The following is a 19930-nucleotide window of genomic DNA, read 5'->3' as shown; positions in this document are numbered from 1 at the left end:
AACTAGTTTCCGTCAGAAGATGATTGCATATAAACATGGCGAGAAAATTGTGTATTAAAAAGAAAACAGTTTCATGATTTTTCAAACTTAAGAATGGTTTGGTTGACAGAAAAGACTTGCCTGTATGCTTATTGATAACAATGGTAAGTTTTCTGGTCTAGAGTATAACATGGAAGTGAAGTCCATGACGAGTTCAATGCTTGAGAATCACATGTTATAATTTAAGCTATTGACCAAAACTGTGAAATGTTTGGAATTTGGGACAACTAAAAAATCTGCCACTTGAGGGTATGATTTATTCCTCCATCTGATGTACTCAAATGCATTTCTGTATATATGTATCTAAATATAGAATTTAATGGCACATCAGCACAATCATGGCTATATAGTGCCAGTGAAAAAATTAGTTGTAAAAATGTAACATTAAAAATTTCTGAACTTTTAGCAAAATAGCTCTTCCAAACAAAAGCAAAAATACATGTAGACTCCCATAAAATACAAATGGTAAAGATATTGTTGTGGGTTTAGTGCCATTTTTCAGCACATGATAGATGGAGGCTTTAAGTTAACATGGCAGACAGCATAACTACTGGAGTATAAATATGGGTAAACCTCAGTAAGAACCGCTGAATAATATTTTACAGTTCTTTCTTTCCAAACAATCAATAATGGCAACAAGAATTCTTCTCTCCATGTTAACTTAAAGTTTTCCTTTGAAGTAACTTAGAGTGCTCCCCCAGTAAAGGACACCACTTAAGATAGGCCACCATTTGTATAAAGCCACCTTTCTCAGCATCAAAATAGCATATTTTATCTCTATCATATGAGAACTTCAGTTTTAATAAAGCCACCTTTTCACTGTAGAAAATGTGTCCTCATCAGCCTGGAGCATTTAACTGTAAAGACATATGTTAAACATTTTATAGGAAATAACAATCTTTCCAAAGGCACCAAATTGTTGAGGGATTGTTTTTGTCATGTTAAATTTATAAAGGAAACAAACAGGACAATACATAATGTAGCAAGTTTGAGAAACTGACCAAGCACTTTCAAGATCTGTGCATCCCTTTGTCAAGATGGATGACACAAACAAATAACAATTACATACAAAAACATGTAAACAATATATTTATATACTGTTGCATTATTGAACCTAAAATTAAAAAATACAATCCTGATAGATAAAAAAGCAGAAAGCTTCATTCTGTAACCTATTTACATTTTAGCAAATCTGGTATTTCGGTTTGGCAGAACACTCTTGTGCATTTAACCAACTTCCAAAATTAACATAAAATGGCACATCAGCATATTAATGGCTGCATTATACCCATTACAATTATGGCTGATTTATTCCAAGACTGAATGTTTATTTAACCAGATATGTGCATTATTTGATTAATGGAACAGAATATGGATGGTAACTTCTTGTCACTTGAGAGTCCAGCATTTATGAACATGTGCTGTATAAGAGAGAGGTGTTTATTAACCCCTAAAAGTTGACATTTAAACCATGTTTTTCCTAGGGGTGGGGTGCAAGATCCATACTGCATGGTTACAACTAAGCAGCAATGTAAAATGAATATTTGCCATAAAATAGGCTGCTGGATGTTTTCTGTATACACTTGGCATGTTTATGTTGTACAATGTAATATATTTTCTCAGTAGGCTGATATTTTCAGTTTAACTTGGTGAACATCAATCATGTTTACTCATGTTCAAGTTTTACTTGAAAATTCAAAGAATTATATGTAGAGTAAATGGGCCACCAACATCACAACTGTGTTTTTCTGAAAGTCTCATGTTTAATTTTTCCTACTGTCAATTTGGCTACTGATTGGAAAGATGGTCACTATACTGTTTGATAGTAAATAAAGTAGTTTCATAAGGCAAGGCAAGACAAATTTCCATGGCTGCAGCCAATCAGAAATGATAATCCTATAGAAGGATTTCATGAGCTTATTTTGGACCAATCAAATTCACAGGAAGTAATATGTTAATGTGTTGAATTCAGACCAAATTAAATTCACAGAAACTGATATAAATGTGTTTATATATCAATAATAGTAAGTTGCACATTCTGTGTGTAAAGTGTACCAACCTTGAACACATTTCATTGTTACAATGTGTTATGGTCTTTGTTAGCATAATTTATGACTAACTTTGCACTTCCTCTTATCACCAAAATAAAATATATCATGTGCACTACTTAAATTGCAGTTTCTACTTCTTTCATTTCTTTTTCAAATTATTTGGCTTAAAATTACCTCTACTTCAGCACTCTAAGCAAAATCTCAAACCTACTTTTTATTTATTTTATATATTTGTGATTTATCATCAATGATTACATTTATCACCAATGTTGACTCTTTCATATTGTGATAATATGTATCAACACAAAATATTAACATTCCATATGTGTATTGCTGTTTTTATGTTACAACAGATCAAGTTCCTTTTAAGCAAGATGAAATGTCAAGACTAAATAAGCAAAACAAAGGATTTGAAGAGCAAGACACTGACATGTACATTACTGATTCCTGTTCCTGCTTCTGAAGTGCTATGAACTACAGTATATATCTACATCTATATGTAACAGCTAAAGTGTGTTTTTTTCTTCTTCTGAAAGTCACCTGTTTATTTTTCCCAGTGTCCATTTAGCTATTTATTATAAGATGGCTATGATACTGTGAATAGTAATGCAAAATAAACTGGTTCCAGAGGGCAGGGCAAGAAAATTCCCATGGTTGCAGTCAAAATTAATAATACTGAGCAAGGATTTCTGGACTAGTCAAAGATATGTTAATGTGTTGACATATCAATAATAATAGATCACAAATATTGTGTGCAAAATGTACCAACCATGTGTTGACTACATTTCATTATTACATCTTATTATAGGCTTGACTGTGTTGTCATAATTTAAGACTAACTTCGCAATTCCTCTTATTACCAAAATAAAACACATCCTGCTACTTAAATTATACAGTTTCTACCTCAATCATTTCTTTTCTTAAAATAGCTCAAACTTCAGCACTTTATGCAGAATCTAGCTTTTTAATTTATTTTATATATTTGTGATTTACGATTACATTTATCACACATGCTGAATCTTCCATATTATGATATAGTGCATCAACATAAAATATTACTATTCCAAATATGTATTGCTGCTAGTATGTCAGAATAGATCATTTTACTTTTAAAATGCAAGGTCAAATGGAAAAATACAAAACAATGGAGTTGAAGAGCAAGGCATGGACATACACATCATGGATACCAGCTCTTGCTTCTTAAGTGCTACGAGTTTGGATGTGTGAGCTAGATGCCAAACTGTCGAACTGTTAAACATGAAAAAGAATAGAACCATTTCAAAGATGCCCATCAAATAAGGTGGGATCAGGAAGAAATGACACATATATTATTTTCATGTAATTTAAAGATTTTGAAAGCAGAGACACAAAGGAGCAACAAAAATAGAAGTCTGAAAAAGCATTGGAAAAGATGAAGTATTAGATAAAGTTCAATTTACTTTCTAACAAGCCTTCAGTTAACAAAATTAAACATGTATACTTCTACTTGCCCATAATTCTGATTCTTTAAGAGCTTGATATGTTTTGGTATATTAGTAAAATATATTGAAAGGATTTAAACTGACCAATCATACAACCAAACATGTTTACAGGCCTGACGGACAATATAATTTATCCTTTATAGCGAAGTGTCCTTCAAATAAAGGTAAAAATATAGTTTAAAATTTCCAGAATGATTCCCATATATTATGTTATCCTACAAGAGAAGGTGCCCCTTAAATGGAGGTTTTAGAGTAACTGCCACAATTCTGGATGCAATTATTGTAAATTTAAAGGAAATGCAAACAGTGTAACATAACAGAGTATCATAAAAATGTTAGTAAATAAAACCAAAACACTATCATCAAACAATGCTATATTTAAATAGTCTGATGCATTTAAAGAGGACTGCTGCATTGAAATGTTAGTAAAGCCATCTCCTCTACAGATGAATCAAAACTGTCTGGTCCCAGGTAGACTTATTTTTTTAAACTTGTAAATATCCTGATGAGCTGCAGGAAAATGGCTGCTGACTGGGCTGAACCTATCACATCTCTAGTTCAAGCTGGATGTTCTCTATAGGAGGCTGAGGTAAAATATCTATTCTCAAGTTTTTTCTTGTCCTTCTCCTCTTTCTCTTCTTCATAGTCCTCCTTGAGCAACACACTGGATGTGATGTCTGGAAGTGATTGTGTTTTAACCCTCTTCATATCCAATTCAAAGTCTGGTTGTCCACTGTATATATCATGTAGTCACCATCTCTTAAAACATGCATTCTTCCCAACTGATCCAAAGGTGGACACCACTCTGCTCTGTCAGTTTTATTGATGAAGTTTGAATATTTACTTCTGTTTTTTGACCTTGGAGTGAATTGTGGTTCCATAAATCAGTTTCATCACACAAGTCCAATGGAAAAAACAATCATATTTGTGTATGAATTAATCCAGCTGTAACCTAGAGTTTCTTTTTCAAATGATGGCCGTCCACTGAATATGATGTATCCTCCACCTTTACTTGTCACATTTCCTCCCAATTGCCTTTAATTGAAATTTACTTGAGTCACAGCTGCTAGTAATATTAGGATCCACTGGCTTTTATTTCCCTTTTTCACTTTTTAACTTGGAAGTCTTTCTTGGACACTTTTCTTACAAGAAACAGTGAACCAATAAATATGGATGATAAGTGTTTTGTTATCATTGCAGAAGAATTTGTAACTATTGTTGATGTTACTGCTGTGTTTGTTGTTGTCCCTGTTGCTGGCTGGCTGTGAGCTGTCACTGTGGATGAATCATTTGATGTTTGTGTGGATAGTTTTGTCACTATTGTCGATGATGATACTGTTGATAATTCTGAACTGTCTCTTTTGATGAATCTGTTGCTGTAGTTGCTTTTATTGTGGATAGAGTTGTTGAAACTGATGTTTGCTCTGCCATGTTCATTGGAGAAGAATATATTTTTGAAGTTGTAATATCTTTTGAGATGTTGATCATCTTTCCATTTAAGTTGTCTCTACAGATGAATCTGTTGCAGCTGCTGTTGGTATTTCTGTTTTCAATGCTGATGAATCTTTCACTACTGTTGTTACTGTTGCAACTGTTGATGGTTTTGATGTTATTGTTAGTGCTGATGTTGACTGCTCCTGATTTGACATTATAGAGGAACCTGCTGCTGTGACAGTTATTGTTGTGAATGGTACTGATTTTTCTGAACATGCTGAAACAGGTGTTAATGTTTTTGTTGACTTTATTGATGCTGTTGATGACAATATTGATACTAATGTCTGTTTAGTTGTTGTCAAGTTGAATCAATTATAGGCATTCTGGTAATTGTTGATGTTGGCTCCCTAGTTGACATTACAGATGTAACTTTCAATGTTATTGTTATATGCATGTGGTGAGGTTTGTTGTTGAAGATATCATTGATGCTAATGGCATCTTTTCAGTTATGGAAGATGAATCTGTTACTGATGTGGCTGCTGTTTTCATTGTTGTTGTTAATCTTTGCTTTTCAGTTGATCCTCTTGAATTGCTTGTTGTTATTACTGTGGTGGTTGCTGCTACAATCGAGGCTGTTGCCATCACTGTTTCATATGTTGACATTTGTGTGGTTGACCATTTTGAAGTCATATTTAGTTGTTCAGCTCTCAGTGTTGTTCCTACCAAAGCTGCTGTTGAGCCTATTAAAGAGGTCAAAGACCTTCAAGTGTTGATGAAATAGTTGACATTACTGTTGACTCTCCAGATATTAATTCTGCTGTAGAACGTTTTGTTAAACCAGTCACTGCAAGTACTGTTTCTGATGTTGTTGACCTGACAGCTGTAACTGAGCCTGTCCCTGAACCTGCATAATTGATCACTGAACTTAGTGTTTGTGATGTTGTTGACCTAACAGCCATAGTTGAACCTGTCCCTGAACTTGTTTCCTCTTGTATTGTTAATGTACTCACACCTGCAGTTGTTTCTGTTGAAGATGCTGGACTTGTTGACATTGTTTGTCCAGTTGTAGTTGATGAAAGGGTAGATACTGATGTAGTTGCTGAATATGTTAACAAATAAAAAATGAGGCCTTCATAATGCTGAAGCTTATGCCTTCATCTGGGAATTTTTAGTCAATGTTACTAATAAAAGTATGCCAGAACAGTTTCTGTATGAAATACATGCACTGTGTTAATACCCTGGGTTATGCTTTAATTGTCTATTAATTACCATTCTGACATGGGTTATATTTTAAGAGAGAACTGCTTTAGACTGTTCATGAAAAGTTATCGTGTGCAAGTCTGAAGGTGCTTCAGTCATTTTAGGAAGCCTCATGAGGTTCCTGTATTTAATTAAAAAATAGGTTCCATTAAAGCTGTACCGATGTCACTTTTTGCTGATTATACCGATACCGCATATAGCCGATTATTAAAGTTGCCGATACCGATTATGAGACCGATTATTTCAAGAAACCGCCTGTTCTACAGTTAGTGAAAGCACTAGAATTTGATTGACAAGTAAACCATGCCCTATTTTTGTTATAACTAACAATGCCTAAAATGGGTGCGGATTTAGGTTAACAGTTCAAATGTGGTCTCAAGCTAACATACATGTGATAACTATTTCCCACATTTTATATCCCACCTTATTTCTTATTGTTAACTCATATTTGCAAATAAAACTCTTTACTAAACGACATATTTATTCCGAATTAGTTTTTAGGGGGTACATATGCTCATTCTTTTAATTTAATGATGGTAATCAATGCATATATATATATATATATATATATATATATATATATATATATATATATATACGGTACAGTAATGCCAGGTCAAGGTGACTCATGTAAGTTTAATTGGTGGGAATGGAGATCATAATTTGCTTGTCGAGAAAAAATGTAAAGCATTCAGTGATCATTCCTGGGATTTAGGAAGCAATTCACTCACAAACAAGCAAAGCATGTAAAACGCACGAAAAATACATTTCTGAACTTCTGGTTGACGGAGATTTACTTTGTGAAGCTAGCCATACAAAAGGGGGGGGATTTAATTTCTGAATGCGTGAAATCGACGGTCGCATTTTACGTCATTTATCTTACATTGCAAAGTACGATCGTAGGGTGTTAGTATTAAAATGTCATTATCAAATAAAGTTTCTTCCAAACTATTATTTGGAAAATAATATATATATATATATATATATATATATAATATAGATTTGCTTAATACCTGATGTTTCTATTAAAATAAGAGAGACTGTAGGAAAGTAGATATTTTACATTTGATAATGCATTTATTTCAGGTGAGAACAGTCATACCTATACACTAACGGTGATGCAGGATGCAAAGACCATGGAAGTAGTGCACAACAGTCATGTAATTATTTATTTTGTAATGTTATGGCTGTATTGCTTGTTGTCAATAAAGTAATAACTATTCCATCTTTTTCAATTTTCATTGCCTATTACATTAATAGTCTTGGAAAAAATATTCACTACTTATTCTGGTGACATTTTTTGAAAATTGGCAACAAAATATTGAGATTGGTGATTTTTTTGGTCACGACTTTTTAAAACCCAGGACCATCCCTATAATGTATATGCTGGAAGTTCAACAGCCACACGAGGCCTCATTGGCTGGTTGGCTACTGTGATTGGGATGAGTGCATGCATTGATAATTTATTGTGCTCAGACAATCAGCGGTAGTTTACAGCAAGCATGTTAAAAAGTATTTACTTTTAAGAATATACTGTATTTCAACTAATCCCCAAATCAAATGTTTATTCCTTAATTTCCACTATTTAATTTTGATTTACAATTCAACCATGTTGAGATGAACGTTATGAATAAATTTATATTTTGGAAATTTGTTTATATCGGCACCAATTATTTCTGCCGATACCCATTATACCGACTGTTCCAATAATCAGCCCAATTATGAGTATGGCCGATTAATCGGTACAGCTTTAGGTTCCAAATGCACTGAATATGATTCTCCAAAGAATAACCTTGCCAGCCAAGATTCCTATCTATAAAAATATCTGGTACCCTTCTGGATAGCTAAAATATTTCCAAATCAGTGGGAAAAATATTTCAATTGATGCAGCTGTAAGCCATTTGAATAAATCAAACCACCTTTGGTTGCAAAAGTAGAAAACTATGGTGCACTTTGTGTGTTATGGTTTCCATAGGCACTGCATATTATTCTATTAGGCTCCAAAACTAATTATTGATCAGACAAGGAGTTTTCAATGATACTGATTGAAATATTGGCAGGCAGAGTTGTAAAAAGGCCAATCATACAAACTGATCATATCTGTTACAAATGTAAGATAACCATAATTTTGCTATTTCATGTCCAGTGACCTTGATCACTGATTTAACAATTGCAGACTGAATAGTGAGCCATTCATTCTAAAATGCAAAAATTGGGTACTGGAACCTTGAGAAGAACAGACTTGGAATGTGGAACCCAAAACTGCAATTTCAGATACTGTAATCATGACCTCTGGGCTCCAGAATCAACTGGGAGTTGCATCTATACAAATGCAGACAACAAATGACATTTGATGAAATGGTCCAAGAAGCAAGCATTGGTTCAATAAATCAGACTCCCAAATCTGTGATTTGTTGGTCAGATCTTCCTTGCTCATTAAAATGTGCAATTTTGCTGCATGCAAATCTTTCAGGAACAGTCTGTGTACAGTTTAGACACTTACTAGTATTTGGTAACAGCCATATCTAGCATACAATTCAAAATGGTCACAGGACATAGGGTTGTGTTATTCCACATGGATTTACAAGTCACCAAACATATTGAGAGGTAAATATTCTGCACATATTGCCAAAAGGACCCTTCAATCAACGATATCTCATGAGACACAAGAAATATTGGTTAAGTGTCTAAAATGTAAACTGATATGTTGCAGACACATTTGTCTGCAAATCTTCCTGTATTTTATGATCAAGTGATAACAGAACCACAAAGATCATAGATTTCGAGGTAATTTTCTGGACTATGAAAGCAAAAAGCTCTCCAATGAGACTGACAGTAACCTGGGTGAAAATAATTTCTTGGAATTCAAGATAAGGCCATATTTCTTTCTTGTAACTGCTGAGTGTCAAAATCATCTCTGACATTCTTTAGCAATAATTTTTATATTATCTGCTGTGAAGGACATATTGGATATTATCTGACACCAATTTTCTGTAGGACCAAGCAGACATTATTAATAGTCTTTTGCCAAAAAGCACATATCAATTTTGAAGCGCCTTTTTGATGTAACTGCGCTATGGGGAATTAGTCACAAGCATGAGGGTTTCTTCTTTTCCATTTTTAATCGAATTCTGTTACCTCTAGTTCTTCATGCTGACTCCCTGCACTATGTTTGACCTGGCTTTTCAAACAATCCCAGCGGACTTCAGAGAGAACATTCCCTGAAGACCTATTCTAAAACTAAACTTCTGGTCTGATTGTGTTAGGTGCAGACCCTTTATTTAACTCTGATCTACATATCAAAATGCACATAATCTAAATTATGTGATCTGAAATAAAGCCATATATCTACTCTCTATACACACTCTTTTCCCACTGATACTGTATGTTAGTATTTCCAAAAATATTATTCTGAGTAGGAAATTACTTGCAAACTTTATCCTTTTTGAGGACATTAATTCAAAATTAAACTATAACTACTCAATCTATTTTAAGCACTTTATACCAACTAAAAGAGATTCAAATTTTCCTTCTGATGCACTAGAAAGTGATCTCCAGATTAAAATGGTGTGCACTAAGAATCATTAGTAAAGAAAGTGAAAGAAGCATAACTCAAAAGAGTAACGGTGGATCTAACTTTAATGAGAAATGGAGAAAATAATTCCCTTGACTGGAATACAGCACATCCATTAGGATTAATACCGGTGTGACTTCTGATCGCGTGATTGCGAAGACTGCAAAAGTGAATAATCTTTTCGTGACATGGTTTAATAATTAATTTAATAATAATAAAAATCTTCCCGCGTTTGCACAAGATATATGGAGAACACATTATAACCCAAGACACTCTTTCACAACAAAGAAATCAGTAAACTTGCCCAGACAAATGCGTTTATTTGTCAGTACATTTTTGACCCCCAAATTTTTTATTTGACCCCCAGTTCTGAAACCAAGGTTTTTTTTTTTAACCCTCAGTTTCACACCCCTGGGGGATACACTGAATTTACGACCAACTTGATATCATAAGAACTCTTCTGCTGAAAATCGTATACCAAAATGATTTTCCTTATAAGATGATTTGAAGTTCCAATTTTTTAAAATATTAGACATCAGATCAGCATCATTTTAATTTGGGACAAACAAGACACTATAAGAAATCTGGTGAAGACCACATGTTGATATGCCTTTCTATTTTGGTAGAGTAGCATTAACAAGATTTTCAAGGATGCCATGGTGGCCATATTGGATATCAGATTCATATCAATCCATGTAGGACCAACTAGATATCATAAGAAATCTTCTGGTGAAAGCATGAAGTTGATATGACCAGACATATAGGAGAAATAGTCATAACAAGCTGTTGTTTTGGTGGTGGCCATAATAAACAACACAAATTTTTATTTGTGACCAACCAGCCATCATGTCTTTCAGTGAAAACCCTATGGTGATACCACCATTCATTTAGAGCAAGTAGTGATAAACAAGCTTTTCAAAACATCCACTACAGTCACCATACTGGATGTCTGAGCTGCACAATTTTTATTTCAGACTACTTAGACATCATAAGAAGTCTTTGGAAAAACAATGATGATGTGACCATCCATCCAGGAAGAGTAGCAATAACAGTATTCTCAAAATTGGCCATGATGGCAGCTAATTGGATTTGTAAGTGACACCATTTTCATTTATAGCCAACTAGGCATCATAATAGTTATTCTGGTGAAAACCCCAGTCAATATAACTCTTTTGTTCAAAAGAGTCAGTGATAACACGATTTTAAAGATGGCCATTATGTTGGCCATATTAGGTATCAGATCAGCAACATTTTCATTTGGGACTAGACATCTTATTTAGTCTTTTAGTGAAACCCCATGATGATATAATCATCCATTCAGGAGGAATAACTATAACAAGATGTACAGATTGCCACTGTGGTAGCCATACTGGATAACTGAGCAGCACCATTTTCATTTAGCGCAAACAGAACCATCGAATGAACATGTGTCTAACATTTTATGATAATCCTAAATGTAGTTTAGGAACAGTGATAAGAAACTTCTGAATGGACACTGGATGACAGATGATAAATCAGAAAATGGATGAATGTCCATCCCACAATCTCTTTTGGTCTATGACCAGTTGATTTAAAAGACTGCAATGTGCAATCCAATGACCTTTATTTTTCACTTCATGGCCTCCTGAATAGGACCTACCACTTCTGAAGAACAGTGTACAAATAAAGTTTTATGAAAATCAGGTCAAGAAAAGTTTTTTTGTAGAATTAAAATACCCAAGTTCAGTTCCACTAACCTCAACCTTAGACCTAACACTAGTACAATCTATAGGCTTTTCAGCCTCAAACCATGAGGCTGGAGAAATAAAAATAAAATTTATATTGTGGAGCAGACATATGGATAATGTTATTGCTATATTATTCCCCTTTTAAGGCGATAAACAAAACTGCACATTATCATCCAAAAATTACAATAAAGTATTAAACATTGACCTAAGCATTTAACTGAGTCTTGCATAAGCCTGTCATCCATCTTGACTCATTATCTTAGCCATTGATCAAAACAACTGTCTCTGCTTCTGCCAACGTTATGACTCCCCTATAATGTGAATTTCTTGCTCTATTTATCTCATCATTTTGATTTAGTGAATTATATTTAATTTACAAGTATCTTACATAATATTTTGGTCTGTTTCGTCTTATGAGGAAGGCAACTTGTAGAATTCTACAGCTGGCTCAATAAATGATTATTGACTGGCCATTATAATAGTATTTTACATTGGTAAAGACTGAAACCTTGGCAAACAAAGATGTCATAGAGAAAAAAATAGCCATCAGAAGAATGACTAATCCACCTGACCAACCATAACTATTACAAATAAAAAATAACAATTTCATGTCCAGTGACCTTAATCTTTGATTTATCAATCACTGATTCAATTGGGAGCTGTTCTTCTCAAAATAACATACAACTATACAATTGAAAAACTGGGTGCCAGAAACATTTCAAAGGTAAACATGGAAGTGGACCATAATTTTAGATCCTGTGATGTTGACCTTTCACCTTTGATCTATAGAATCAGTTGGAAGGTGCTTTTAGTCAAATGTATAGTACAGATGATGTCTGATGAAAATTATTCAGTAAGCATGACTTAGGAAGCAAAAACATGAAAAAATACAAACTCATCTTCAGTGCTACATTTCACTTCTTAGTCCCATAATCAACATAGAGCTGCCCATGCCCCAGAGTAGTCTAAATGTAACAGTTTGATGAAAATCAGATCAACTGAAACTGGAGTTATTTCATGTAGAAAGAACATAAAACCTGAGCCCCAATGACTACTGACTTTAGACCTAACATAACCAAAATCGAAAGGCTTCTTCCTCGCACCATGTGCTGATGTACGAATAGTCTTCAATAGGTTCATGTACTGACAGCCTTGATATAATCCAGAATATCTTTCAGTGAATCCTAAATTACTGTTCAAGTCATCAATGTCAATGAGCACTTTGTTATTCCAATTAATAATTGATTCCTCTCAAAAAATATCTAAATATAACTAAAAATGATTCCACAGACTGATTTTAAGATAGAATGTTCTTTACTACAACCTTATGTAAGAACCTAAGGGACAATAAAATGAATAGGATATGGGTCACAAGTTTGTTTCCAGAACAATCTATGTTTGTAAATAAAACTAGACCTTGAACTCAAATATCAGTAAACATTTATAACTTACATGATAAAAGCATGACACTAGTCAGGTAGGCCTAACCTCTATTATGGGCAATGATTATGTAAAAATTAAATACATATAACAATATATAATGAAAAAACTTAACCAAAGCCAATCAAATGTGCGATGTAGGTGACAGTGACCTTTATGCATGGATGTGGTAGTGATATAGATATAAAAGAAACATCTGGTTTAATTATTCTAGTATCAATAGTTAAGATACAAAAGTTTTTGATGTGAGTCACTTTTATGTGATAAAGGAGTACAACTGTATTCGTCAAGATGCATTCCCTCAGAAAGCTTAATTATTCCAAGCAGAACATGCACTGAGGATGCCAGAAACCTATGTGGTCATGAGATAAACTCATTAACTTAACAAAAGCCAGTAAATTTTGTAATTCAAATAGCAGTATCCTTTCTTCATGTGATATTAACATACATGTATATGAAAAAAGCATCTACTTTACAAAACATAAATAAAAAGTGAAATTTAGGACAGAATGACCACTATTGTAAAGGTGTGGTGTTAATAGAGATGCATGCAATCTCTAGTTTGATTATTCTAGCATGAAATTTGCAAGAAATACAATACAAATTAAACCAAAGTCACTGAAACATGTAATATTGGTCACCATGAGTAAGCTATGTTGGTGATCAGGGTGTAGTATTTGTCATGATGCATCCCCTCAACAAATTTTGTGATTCCACTATTGCATATGTATAATGGTGCAATAAACCTGAATTAATGCATAATCTTAATCTGGAATGAACAAGAAATGTATAGGTATGTACAAAGTCAGCCTCCTTAGTTTCCTCTCCAAGTGTTCATTCAGACCACCTCTGCTATTTTAAGACAAAAATATACCTAATATGTATGTTGGCAATATAGTAATTTACAGGCAAATCATACAATGTGTGCTATCAAACACTAAACAATTGCCAAAACATTGGAAATAAGAAGAGTTGAATTGCAGTGAGGCTTTACATATGTGTATGCTTTTTATTTGGGAAGAAATGCAGACACTGTCAACATCAATGCATGGTGTAAAAAAACTAGCTCCTTACTTTGCCTCAAGCAAGTTAAAATTGTCTTCTGTCCAGACACACCAGATACAAGAAACATGATGCAATGAGGTTGTATTTATTCCTGAATAGCTCCAACATTTGTAAAAGCTCAGTAAATGGTTTTCATCACACACACACCCATATTTCCAGGACTATACTTTTGAACCTAGAACATGTTTTGATACATTTTCATATGGGCCTATACATTGTATTGAAAAGCTTAATTTTTTTATGTCACACACTAACAGACCAGCAGTCTTTGTGGTTGATTAAACCAAGGATCTCAGATAAGCCTCTGATCCTAGCCACTGAGGCATGAAAGTTAACTTTAGTTTGGTACACTTAAAATTTTATACTAAAGCAGTCCACTGCCCATATGCTATCAATCCAAGCTTGTTAAGTGGTATTAAAATTTGTTTTAATGATAGAGTGACATCACAGATTGCTGAAAGTAGTATTGCAAAGTAAGTAATTACTTTTGTGCCATAACAGATTCATGTTACCATACACAACAGATTGACATGTATCAGCAAAATGTCATATAATCTACAGGTAAAGGACACAGTTACAGAAACATTAAAGGACTCAATGAAACGATATCTTGATTGCCATGTTTGTTTCAAACCTGAGGACAATCACATATAATTTAGCTGTGAAGCATGTTTAAAGAAATACTAGGGTGAGAGGAAAAACTCAGACTCTGATGCCACTGGCTTGTATTGCTGATAATATAACTTCTCACATGATTAATGTAATGTATAACAGGTTAATACATTCCTGATTATATAAAACTTCAGCCATGAAATATGAAAATTAAAATAGTATTTACATCAAGATACAAGTTTCATTACTATGATTGTAAAGCTTTATGCATACAGGTTTGAGTTTTGACAACATATTCAGCTAACAATATCATGCCAAGGAAATGGGAGCCTGCCTTTCCCAAGAACACTCTAAAGCTGATGCCTTATGGACTAATGTAAATGTAATACCTAACTTTGTCCATGTATTAGAAATGAAGTATGAGAAGCTGAACATAGATACTTAAGCTTTTACAGAACAGATCGCAATTACTAAACATAACAGTGATACCTGATAATTGGGAGATTATGTACCGTATTCAGTGTTGTAATTTGGTGTTACATTGGTTGGTATTCCAACACCAATTAATATCAGCAAGGTATTACTATAACCAGTATCATAATATGGTGTTATGGTGTCTAGTGTGACAACATCCGCAAAAGTAACTGAGACAATGCTATAGCCATTTTGTGTTACAGAGCTCGGCATAATAGCAGCCATTGGTGATCACATGACAATGCTGTAACTTATCTTGCTTGGTGTGATAACACATTATTGTTATTCATCACCCTCTTGTAAGTGGGGGTTACAGAGGTGGACATGATGAAATCCACTGATGCACTGGTAGCAGCTAATTGATGAAAGAAGAGAGTGGTAAATTGTGTTGTAAATGATGAGCAACAAAAAAGGTTGTACTTATGTATGAAAATGACATGTAACAATTCTTCTCTGCTAAAATGTCTAATTAACCATTCATATTGGTATGACATTAATCTATAACTTACTGGCCAGTAGACTTAAATACATATGAAAAGCAAGAAAGTTTTGATGATGAGAATACATTTTATTTAATCAATCATATAATTAAGGTATTAAAATTAAATATGATTTTAAAGTCATTAAAAATTTTTGTACATGATATGATCTGCTTAACATGATATGCATTGTAACAATAACTGAGAACAATAAAATTGGACATAATCATGCTATTACATGAAAAGGGTTATTTTATATATAATACAAAATTATGACAATAATTAACACGAAAAGTTATATCTCTGTAAGATAAATAAAGCAACAGTCATATTTATACCAAATCATATTATTAATTAACTCATAATTTGATCATTTAATGAATTATTGTTGAATCATGAGAAATATGTCATTATTGATGTTCCATAAGACATACCATCTAAAATTCTATTCCATGAAATGATGTGGCCCAGAGTAAGTGATCTAATAACATTCATAAAGCAATGTTCATGTACATGTGTAAATGGTAATATGCCAGCATACATACAAATCATTTTAACCAGAATCATGGAGCCTAACCTTTTTTGATTAACCACACAAAGTCACTTGTAATTCTAAAACCCAATACTGACAATTTATGAGTAGTTTGAAATACTCTAAAGCAAGGATATGGAACTGTTTCCCTGCAAAATCTACAAATTTTACCAAAAGATATGCAATATATTTTAACCTTGCTTTTTAAATGATACATTTCACTTCTTGTGTTATTGCAATCTGCATTCACATCCATTATTTTTCAATGCATTTACAATAGTTATTCATTTTTACAATTTGATTTAGGAGACATAATTTGAACACTACTCTGTACTCATCATTATTTAGATTTCTTTTCTGGAACTACAACTTTCTGGTACATATACGTATGTTTTGGGTATCAAGGGAGACTTGATACATTTGTATCTAAAAAAGCTATCCTCATTAAATAAAGAATTATTATTATTCCTCTTCCTCTTTTCTTCTAATTAATACTAATTTACATACAACTTCCTTTAAACTTAAAATGGGGATCAGGGTTGGGGAGGAGGAAGGGCACTTTGCTAAGAATTTTATCACTTTATATGATAGTAACATTTGTTTCAAAGTGAAGAATGGGTGAACCATACTGAGGTTACGTCTATATGAATTTCTAAATGCCATATGGTGAAATTAACCTGGTTGTTTTATAGCCAGCCAATCTTAGGATCCAAAGGTTCTTTTAGACCCAGAGAGCTGATTTTTAATTACCTTTTTTTGTTATGGATGCTTAACTTTTTCATATGTTTCTTTGTTTATCACTGCACTAATAGGTACAAAAACAGAAGACAAGAGTTCCTTGAAGGTATTGATCTCTAATGTCCAAAATAAGTTATCAGCAATTCAATAAGGCCATTTCTTTATTTGACCTGCAGAGTGTTGAATCCATCTCTGATATTCTTGAGTAACAAGATATTCAAATTAGCCAATGTGGCAGCCATATTAGAAGGATTAAGCACGATCTTCAATCAGGACAAATTAGACACCATTATTATGTGTGTGATTAGGATTTTTAATGTAGCTTTAACAATTTTTCAGTCATATCGCTATGATGTCTGCAGTGTGGCAGTTTATAGTGATGTCTAGCACTGAATCATGCCGCAGACTTGTAGCATGATATCCCACCCAGTCACATTATCCTGACACCAGGCCGACCAGTCCTAACACTTACCTCTTAATGCTGAGTGCCTAGCGAGGCAGCTGTTAGTATCATTTTTAGAAGTCTTTGGTATGACTCGGCCGGGTTTCGAACCCACGACCTCCCACTACCGAGGTGGACGCTCTAACCATTAGGCCACTGGAGCAGTCTCCATTATTATGTTCTTGGTGAAAACCCCATATTGATATGACCATCATTTCTGGAGAATTAGAGACAAGATATACAGAATGTTCAATGTGATGATAACACTGGAGGTCATATCAGCTTATAAGCAGCAATAGTAAACTTCTGTGATATTCCTGAATCAACAGTATTGCAAGAAATTCTGCCTCCCTCCCCTTAATTATCAGGCCATCACCCAAAAAAAAAGAAGTTGTAAGATGGGAATTTTGGGCCCCCGTTGCTGTAACACTGATAAAAAAAAATGTTTTGTGAGATGATGTCTTTCATAACAATTTGCATGTTTGAGTACATCTGCAACTAGAATCAACCAGGGATCATTTCAGTCATGATGCATCTTCTGCACATGCCACATATAAACACTCTGGGCCCTGAGTGGATGAGTGGTCTAAAGTGCTCACTGTTACAGATCACTGCCATCTAACCTCTGCCTGCGTGGGTTCGAGTCTCGGGCTCAGCCAATGTGGGTACATGAGAAAGCTTGCCAGTAGCTTCTTTTTGGTTTGTGGTTCTTTCTAGGGTATTCCCAGGTTCTTCCTCCACCAATGATACTGGCTGCTGTGTATAGCCTATCTTGCACTGAAAAATGGTGTTAAACCCCATAGCAACAACAACAACACATACCAACACAGGAAAAATGTCAATAATTTTGTTTGCATTCAAAATTAAAATGCAAATTATACAGTGGCTGAAAATTTAAAGCTCAACATGGCAAGTGATGATTTAGGGTTGACCAACGTTTATTAACCTATGGTAATGTTAACAATGCTGGCATTTTTAAGTGAAAGTCCATATTTTCTGCTTAATTTCTTTTCTGTTAATCATGGTTATACAACCCATTCAACACTAAAACAAGCCTACAACAGGGATTGACCAATACTGGCCTACATTGACAAACCGAAAGCATACAGCTGTAAAAAGTAATTGTTGCTTCTGAATTGATTAGTGCTGTTGTTTGCACAGCTGTGATGTGATTGAAGTAACAACTAGTTTAGAAACTCCCACCAGAACTACATTGACTGGTTGAGTCTCAATAATGAATAGAAACTATACATATGTACATTTTTTAAAGGTAGCAGTTAATAGTTACCTGTGTCTCATGAGCTTGGGATGTGTGATACAGCAGCCAACAAAAACACATGGATTGCATAGTGATCTCAATTTCTAATGACTTACAAATTGTTAGAAGGGTCACAGCACAATTTTCTAAATCCAAGATCATCAAATTTCGGTCTTTCAAATTATCAGCTGTTATATTTCTGTAATAACTGTCTGAATAAGAGCATATTTAGTTATTTTTTTCTTATGGAAACTGGTTAATAGGTAACATAAACAATGCAACAGGCAAATAGGCAAATGGTCACTGGCATCTATTAATGTTATGTGCTATGGAACCAGCCTTCGCACTGTGGTATATTTAATACCATATTTAGCATATTTAAAAGAATGATAGTTGCTGATTGGCTGAAATTAATTACCTGAAAAAATGAAGTAAATTTATCAGAAGCACCTGTGAATGATAAGTTGTACACATTATTAGTCTTGAACCTAAAACCATCCTTTTTTCACAGTTACCTCACGGAATGCAAACAGGGAGATATCACTGAACTGACTTTTACAGTAAGCACCTAAAAGGGAATTTTGTTCAAAAACGAGCAGTACAGAACATCACATTCATCATCTTAAATATTTCCCGTTGGATAAATCATTTATCAGATGGCAATAACATTTTTATTCACATTTTGATACAGAAGTGACAAAAGTTGGCAAATAAAAAGTAACATCTACATCAAATAGTCATTTGTCATTATTATTTTGCTGCACTATTACGTGGTTTCATTGAATAAATTCATAATTTGTCATCAGTGATAAAATGAATGTTACAGTAGTTTTATTACAAATAAACTCTTGAAACTCAGAGAATAATTTTAACTTTTGCTCACCAAGTCTATCCAAAAAAATTTAACATACATGTACTTCATAAATTTAATTTGAGCTCAAACATAAGATACTGATTATATGCTTTTGGATATGAACATGGTTCACAGGTTGGTACCGGTAGTCACTCTTTCATGTTTTACTTCTTCATTTTCCATTTCTTTTTCTTCATCCTGGTATGAAGCACTTGTCTGCTGTAAAACACTTATACATAACTGTGCATCTGAAGTTACATTGTTTAATTCTGTACTTTGATCTGGACAATAATTATTTCCAAATCCTGCATTTGGGCCAATTTTTAGCTCTTCCCTTTTTAATTCCTTCCTGTGGCAGTAAGACTTGATGCCAATGAAAAGAACTACAACCACTATGACACTACCACTGACACTAACACTAATAATAATTACACGTTGATGGTTGTCTATTCTGCTTTGATCTGTATCTGA

At 33.8% G+C, this 19930-nt stretch overlaps 1 protein-coding gene across 4 annotated transcripts in view; it reads right to left on the bottom strand.

Moving 5' to 3' along the window:
- The window catches only part of LOC149772838 (uncharacterized), a 134669-nt gene that overhangs the window by 53433 nt on the left and 61306 nt on the right, over positions 1–19930 (bottom strand). The window lies entirely within an intron of this gene.

Source organism: Sinohyriopsis cumingii, unplaced genomic scaffold (assembly GCF_028554795.1).
Source record: "Sinohyriopsis cumingii isolate HCF-2022 unplaced genomic scaffold, ASM2855479v2 utg001110l, whole genome shotgun sequence".
In the NCBI taxonomy this organism is placed as follows: Eukaryota; Metazoa; Mollusca; class Bivalvia; order Unionida; family Unionidae; genus Sinohyriopsis; species Sinohyriopsis cumingii.
This window is presented reverse-complemented; position numbering and strand designations above follow the sequence as displayed.